This window comes from Gymnoscopelus braueri (genome assembly GCF_963280865.1).
Source record: "Gymnoscopelus braueri genome assembly, chromosome: 12".
Lineage (NCBI taxonomy): Eukaryota > Metazoa > Chordata > Actinopteri > Myctophiformes > Myctophidae > Gymnoscopelus > Gymnoscopelus braueri.
In genome coordinates this window covers 53,444,305-53,452,594 of record NC_137614.1, presented here as the reverse complement: position 1 = coordinate 53,452,594, position 8,290 = coordinate 53,444,305, and the positions used below count along the sequence as shown (strand labels likewise).

The following is an 8,290-nucleotide window of genomic DNA, read 5'->3' as shown; positions in this document are numbered from 1 at the left end:
GAAAGTTGTCGGGCATGAAGAGCTGCATGTGTGTATCGAAGTTTCATGGCTGTAGGTCAAACAGGGCATGAGTTGTACCTGTTCAAAGTTGGCACTTTCAATTGAGTGCTATGGCGCCACCCTTTGACGAATGAGTGTGAGAATTATTTCTTGATCGTTTTTCATGACCATCTACCATATGGCCGAGTTTCGTAAAAAGCAACAGCACGGTTAAGCCAGAACTAAGATTAGCCTTGAATTGAGAGGGAGCGAAAAACTATTATCAATATAGCTGCAAGCAGCGATAAGCGGGCCAGGGAATAGAGAGAGAGAGAGAGAGAGAGAGAGAGAGAGAGAGAGAGAGAGAGAGAGAGAGAGAGAGAAAAAAAGAGAGAGACTAATGAGGAGTGAGTGAGGGCAGGTGTGATTATGGATTGAGAGGGAATGACAGCAGGTGAGGTGGGTAGATCCAATCCATGGGAATAGGCCAGGTGGACTGTTGCTGTTGCTCACTTTCTAAAAGAACATAATTATGAGAAAGAGAGAGAGAGAGAGAGAGAGAGAGAGAGAGAGAGAGAGAGAGAGAGAGACGTAATAGATTGAAGAGAGAGAGAGAGACGGAATAGATTGAAGAGAGAGAGAGATAAACGGAATAGATTGAAGAGAAAGAGAGAGAGAGAGAAACGGAATAGATTGAAGAGAAAGAGAGAGAGAAACGGAATAGATTGAAGAGAAAGAGAGAGAGAGAGAAACGGAATAGATTGAAGAGAAAGAGAGAGAGAGAGAGAAACTGAATAGATTGAAGAGAAAGAGAGAGAGAGACTTGGAAAAGGAATAGATTGAAGAGAGAGAGAGACATGGAAACGGAATAGATTGAAGAGAGAGAGAGCGAGAGAGACATGGAAACGGAATAGATTGAAGAGAGAGAGAGAGACATGGAAACATAATAGACTGAAGAGAGAGAGAGATGGAAGCAGAACGGATTGAATGGACATCTCAACCTATTGCCATTAACAGGAATCGAACCCTCAACCTTCGGATTGACAGGCTGCAACACTACCTATAGTGCTATAGCTTTGTACAGATTGAGGTTGTCTGTTGAAGATAAAAGTGAACCAGTGAAAGCAGCCGACCTACAAGCTCAGAAATACGTTGCTATCTGAAAAGTTGTGAGATTGTAGATCGGAGAGAGAGACATGGAAATGGAATAGATTGAAGAGATAAGGGTTAAGAGTCTTGCTCAGGGACAAATTTCATTTGCTGCCCTGGCCTGGAATCGTACCTGGGGCAACTAGGGCCTCTGGCTCCCTAGGCTGGCTCACTAACCACTCAGCTATGGCCGCCCCTCAAAAGAGAGAGAGAGAGAGACACATGGAAACGGAATAGATTGAAGAGGGAGACATGGAAACGGAATAGATTGAAGAGAGAGAGAGAGAGAGAGAGAGAGAGAGACACATGGAAACAGAATAGATTGAAGAGAGAGAGAGACATGGAAACATAATAGATTGAAGAGAGAGAGAGAGATGGAAGCAGAATGGATTGATTGGACATCTCAACCTATTGCCATTAACAGGAATCGAACCCTCAACCTTCGGATTGACAGGCTGCAACACTACCTATAGTGCTATAGCTTTGTCCAGGCTAAGGTTGTCTGTTGAAGATAAAAGTGAACCAGTGAAAGCAGTCGATCTACAAGCTCAGAAACACGTTGCTATCTGAAAGGTTTTGAGATTGTAGATCGGCTATTTTCAGAATGAAGTATGTCATACATTGCAAAAACATACCTTCTCAGATAAGCATTTCATGTTATCTTTATCAATTGCATATGTATTCATTAATACAGTCTTGTTGTTTGCAATGTACTTTAAATGAAGTCTCCACCAAGGGAGGCTTGAACCGGCAACCTTGCTGTTGTGAAACATTCACTTAAGCGGGAAGCCATTGGACCAACAGACCTGATCCAGTGAAAACGGAGGTCAAACAGATGATACCATTTCACGCAAATAAATGAAAAATCCTGGGTTTAAGTGTTTTTCAAACTGCTCAAAATTGCGGACAATCTAAGGGCGGAGAGAGAGACATGGAAAAGGAATAGATTGAAGAGAGAGAGACATGGAAACATAATAGATTGAAGAGAGAGAAAGATGGAAGCAGAATGGATTGATTGGACGTCTCAACCTATTGCCATTAACAGGAATCGATCCCTCAACCTTCGGATTGACAGGCTGCAACACTACCTATAGTGCTATAGCTTTGTCTAGGCTGAGGTTGTCTGTTGAAGATAAAATTGAACCAGTGAAAGCAGCCGATCTACAAGCTCAGAAACACGTTGCTATCTGAAAAGGTTTGAGATTGTAGATCGGCTATTTTCAGAATGAAGTATGTCATACATTGCAAAAACAGACCTTCTCAGATAAGCATTTCATGTTATCTTTATCAATTGCATATGTATTCATTAATACAGTCTTGTAGTTTGCAATGCACTTTAAATGAAGTCTCCACCAAGTGAGGCTTGAACCGGCAACCTTGATGTTGTGAAACATTCACTTATGCGGGAAGCCATTGGACCAACAGACCTGATACAGTGAAAACGGAGGTCAGACAGATGATACCATTTCACGCAAATAACTGAAAAATCCTGGGTTTAAGTGTTTTTCAAACTGCTCAAAATTGCGAACAATCTAAGGGCGGAGAGAGAGACATGGAAACGGAATAGATTGAAGAGAGAGAGACATGGAAACAATAGATTGAAGAGAGAGAAGGATGGATTACTGGTCAACCTGATACATGTGTTCCTCATGAGTCAAGGCACATGTGTAAGCAGGTTTAATGGCTGTCGGCCAAACGAGGCATGACTTTTGCCTGTTTAAAGTTTGCACTTTCAAAAAATCGCTATAGCGCCCCCCTTTGACCAATTGGAGTAAGATTGGTTTCAGTAATATTTGGAATGACCCTCAACATTAACGCAAAGTTTCAAAGAAATGTGAGTCTGCATGTATGTGTTAGGGGCAGATGAATAATTGTCATAAAACTGCAATATTCATTGGCTCATTAAAGCTTCATTTTTTCACTTATGGAAAAATCTTGCTGCTTGTTTGTCGGCATAGGTCCAAAGTTCATGTGTAAAACGTTTCGTGCAGATTACTCAAAAATCCCAGGAGGAGATAGGTTTTAACTGTTTTTCATATAATTCAAAATGGTGGGAGATCTAAAGGTCAGAGGTCAAAAGTCAGAGGGTTAAAGTTGTTCATCATGAGTAGACGCATGTGTGTATTGAAGTTTTATGGCTGTAGGTCAAACAGGGCATGAGTTGTACCTGTTCAAAGTTGGCATTTTCAATTGAGTGCTATAGCGCCACCTTTTGACGAAAGATTGTGAGATTTATTTCTTGATAGTTTTTCATGACCATCTACCATATGGCCGAGTTTCGTAAAAAGCGACAGCACGGTTCACCCAGAACTGCGAAAAGTGGCAGAAGAAACAGAATAAAGGGAATAATAAAACAGGTCCAGAGCTGAGCTCTGGCCCCGTAATGAATCAACCAGAATGAATCAACCTGAATCAATGAATCAAACCTTTTGTTTCCTCCTTCAGAATTAAGTTACAGAAGTATCACTTTTTTCTTTGTCATTTCTTCACCATTCATTTCCTTCTGAGAATCCGCAGGTGTAACTTATTTATCTGTGCCAATTTCCTTCTATTTCCCACCAGATAACAGCAGTTATAATCAGTGGTGGACAGTAGAGTAAATGTACTTGAGTACTGTACTTAAGTACATATTCTGAGGATCTGTACTTTACTTGAGTATTAGATTGTTTTGACACTGATTACTCTTACTCGAGTACATTTCCAAGACAAATACTTTACTTTTACTCGAGTGCATTTCTAGAAAGGTAAAACTTGGGACATTCTGCATAATGAGTACTTTATACTTTTTGGTACTTTACGTACATTTTGATGCCAATACTTTTGTACTTTTACTCAAGTAAATTTTGATTTCCGGATTTGTTTTGCTCGTAACAGAGTATTTCTGCATTGCAGTATTGATATTTTTACTTAAGTAAAACATTTAGTACTTTTTTCCACCACTGCATCACAGATTAATAGAGTAATATAAAGAGTAACAGAGTAATATAAAGGAAGTGTGCTTAAGGCGGGCAATATAGGGAACTGACATGAAGTGGTGGGAAAAGTACTCAAATGTTTTACTTAAGTAAAAGTATCAATACTGCAATATAGAAGTACTCTGTTACAAGTAAAAGTCTGGAATTCAGAATTTACTTGAGTAAAAGTACCAAAGTATTGGCATCAAAATGTACTTAAAGTACCAAAAGTAAAAGTACAAAAATATTTGAAAATAGCAGATCTACAAGCTCACAAGCTTGTAGATTGAGCTTGTAGATCGGCTATTTTCAAATAGCCTAGGTATAAAATAGGGCTAAAGTGGTTAATGTATGTTTTATAATATAATAATTTATATATGAAAAGTAACTAGTAACTAAAGTTCTCAAATAATTGTAGTGTAGTAAAAGTACAATATTTGCCTCTGAGATGTATAGTCCATGGGCCAGACCAGAAGTCAGGGACACGTAAGGTGGCAAAATCTCTTTGGCACCATTTTGTTTGTAGGGTCCATATAAGTACTTTGAAACATGATAGCCTTTTCAAATGAGTAGCTTTAATACTTTTTTAGGACATTCATTTTTTTGCCATTATCTCCCCACATTATCTGCACAGTAGTCCTGTACCTGGCCTATAGACCCGACTCTGTCACAGACCCTGCGGTCCACAGACTTGGACCTCCTCTCTGTCCCCAAGCCAAACAAGTGAACCTTCGGGGACAGAGCGCTCAGTGTGGCAGCCCCCACCCTGTGGAACTCTCTCCCAATAGGAATTCGCCATGCTCCAACACTGGACTCTTTTAAGGCTGCCTTGAAAAGACACTCTCAGGCTTATGGCTTAGGGGAGAACGGGGTAAGATGAGCCGCCGGGTAAGTTGAACCACCCCCTGTATCTTTAAAACTATACACATGAGATGTGACCTTAAAATCAGGACACACTCATCATTTCTACCTGGCAGTGAAGGGGAGACACACATGGGCACTGTGGTAAGCATATTTTTACATAAAAAAGTGTTTTGTGCTGGTCAAAGTTAAATTTTTACTTTTCTGGTATAATGATGTTTATTTTAAAGCAAATGTACCCAGGCCTAAACTTATATATTATGCATGTTGGTGATATTCTTATGTATGAAACCATGTGAATCATTTAACTAAAGCTTAGCCTGAAGCATTAAGCTAGCCAGATTTGTCAAAATGGTGGCCATGGGGCAAGATGAACCAAATGCCTTGGGGTAAATTGAGCCAATTATCCTAATATGAATCACCAATCATATTTTTTATTATGTCTTTTCTTCTCAAATTATGCTGTATGACCTTTCATTTGGATGAATACACTCATTTAAGAGAAGTTTTCAATATTGTATTAACAATTGCAAATATCAAAAGGTTCTGAATAACAAACATTATTTAATTAGTTTTATATTGTTTACATACCATTAAGAACATAAATAAGACCATTTGCAAAAGGGAAATGTGTTATTAAATTATTGTTGATACGTGAATACATTATTTGTTCAAGTTTAAACTTGAAAATGCAAAATATCATATGGGTAAATGTACCCCTTGACTAGGATCAACTTACCCCTTACCTGGGGCAAATTGAACCACATGACCACTTTTTTTTGAGAACCCATATTTTTACAACCATTTGTCATAGATGCACACTCATTATTTCAATTGATGGAAGACATCTTGAAGTTTTAGTAGATGCTTAGATTTTACTTCCATCTCATTTTTCCTTGCCTAGAGGTCAACATAAGTAAAAAGTGGTTCATCTTACCCCGTTTTCCCCTATAGTTGTTTGTTGTTTTGTTTGTTTGTCTGTTAGTTGTTCATTGTTTTTGATGTAAAGCGTCCTTGGGTTTATGAAAGGCGCTATATAAGTTCAAGCTATTATTATTATTATTATTGAAGTGAATGAAAGAGAGAAAATGTAATTTTCTTTTCCTCTGTATGACATGTTCTGTTAAAAAAAAAGTGGCACGCTTTCTTCACTGATAACTGTGACTAAGCTACCACTTGGGAAAGGCTATCATGATCAAATATCATCTAGGGATATAGACCTATTCAAAATACAAAACTAGAATTTGCAAATGTTGCACTTGAGTGACCCCGCAAAAGTGAAAATGCTGTTCACATTGTATCACAACATGAGGTGTTGTGAGCTTGTAGACAAGCCATTTGCTGAAGAATAGGCATGCTAGGGTTCATGTGTGGTTCATAAGGTTCATAAGTGAAAGAAAGATGTTCTTTTTCCCTCTGTATGTATGACATGTTCTATTCAAAAAAGGTTAGACGATTTTTTCATTCTTTGTATGGTTGGTGTCATTGAAGGCTGATAACTGGGACTAAGCTACTACTTGGGAAGGGCTATCATGTTGAAATATTATCTAGGGATATAGACCTTTTCAAAATACCAAACTAGAATTTGCCACCTTGAGTGTCCCTGATTAGTGAAAATTCTGGCCTGGGCCCATGGACTAAATGCTGGGCTGAAGCTGAACTCTCCCTACTTCTCTGTCCTCAGACCATAGAGACATGTCTACCTCATCATCTCCTCGACTTCAGCATGGTTGACCCCATGCTAGTAAAACATCCACACACACGCGCACACGCACGCACATGCACATAGAGAGAGAGAGAGAGTAAAGTGGCTAGTAAACATTGATAGTTGTGGATTGCATATTTTTGGGCTTGTTTCTAAAGTGTAGTTGCTTATTTGTTCTTGCTTCCTATCATTTTTTTTAAGTCAGTGGTTCTCAAAAATGTTCATGATAAGGAAATTAATATGTATAAGATTTGTGTTGTTAAAATGTTTAAAAAATATTAAACATTTGTCACTTTTTTCAATATATATATATATGTTTTAAAATAAGAGATCTACAAGCTCACAACGCATTGTTGTGAGCTTGGAGATCTGCTATTTTCAAAAGCCTATGTGTATAGGTCGAAAGTGCTCATTTGGCCTATAATAATAGTACCTTCTTTTGGAATAGTTTTCATAGAGCTGCAGGTTGCTTATTTCTCTCGCAGACACTGATAAGACAGCTCTTCCCTTCCATTAAACTAACAACAAACCCTGCTAAATAAAACAATTAAAGAAAATCTCACAATATATCCATGATACTTAAGATACCAATAACAGGCTGTGTCCCAGAAAGCTTTGGTCATAAACAAGAGGAAGAACAATGTCAGCTTGTAAAACTTATTAGGTCAATATATTATTCCCGCAATGTTACCAAAGCTGTCTCTATCATTGTATTCACAAAGATCGGATAACATTTCCTTTTCTATTGTTGGATTCACATGGATCGGTTTGCATTGAAAAGGTTATTGTCTCCGCCAGTGTTATGCTCCGGCCTAGGGGAACCGAGACGCAACATAATGGTGTGGAAGACCGCCCTTCCCAGCTCCCAAGAACCTGTTCTGTTAAAAAAAAGTGGCACGCTTTCTTCACTGATAACTGTGACTAAGCTACCACTTGGGAAAGACTGTCATGATCAAATATCATCTAGGGATATAGACCTATTCAAAATACAAAACTAGAATTTGCAAATGTTGCACTTGAGTGACCCCGCATAGTGAAAATGCTGTTCACATTGTATCACAACGTGAGGTGTTGTGAGCTTGTAGACAAGCCATTTGCTGAATGTTTGCTCCAGAATAGGCATGCTAGGGTTCATGTGTGGTTCATAAGGTTCATAAGTGAAAGAAAGAGATTGAATAATGTTTTTTTTCCCTCTGTATGACATGTTCTATTCAAAAAAGGTTAGACGATTCTTTCATTCTTTGTATCTATGGTTGGTGTCATTGAAGGCTGATAACTGGGACTAAGCTACTACTTGGGAAGGGCTATCATGTTGAAATATTATCTAGGGATATAGACCTTTTCAAAATACCAAACTAGAATTTGCCACCTTGAGTGTCCCTGATTAGTGAAAATTCTGGCCTGGGCCCATGGACTAGTAGTGGAGTAGAAGTAAAAGTAGAGACAATTGAAAATACTCCAGTAAAGTAAAAGTACCTAAAAATTGTAAGTACTTGAGTAAATATACTTAGTTACTTTACACCACTGCAAATAAAGATTAAAAACAGCAGTAACTCTGATCAGCGTGGTAAAAGAATACAGCAGACATTACTGATCAAATCATGCACTTACAGTAAGTCAAAGAGGCACACTGGCACTGCGG

General features: G+C 38.5%; 1 long non-coding RNA gene across 1 annotated transcript; it reads right to left on the bottom strand.

Moving 5' to 3' along the window:
- Positions 1–4,541: 4,541 nt before the first annotated feature.
- LOC308097528 lies at positions 4,542–8,059 on the bottom strand. The gene is made up of 4 exons (XR_013934223.1): positions 7,926–8,059; positions 7,522–7,895; positions 5,881–6,047; positions 4,542–4,930 (listed from the first exon to the last, which is right to left on the bottom strand). It is a non-coding gene; the product is annotated as an uncharacterized lncRNA (long non-coding RNA).
- Between the last annotated feature and the right edge of the window lie 231 nt (positions 8,060–8,290).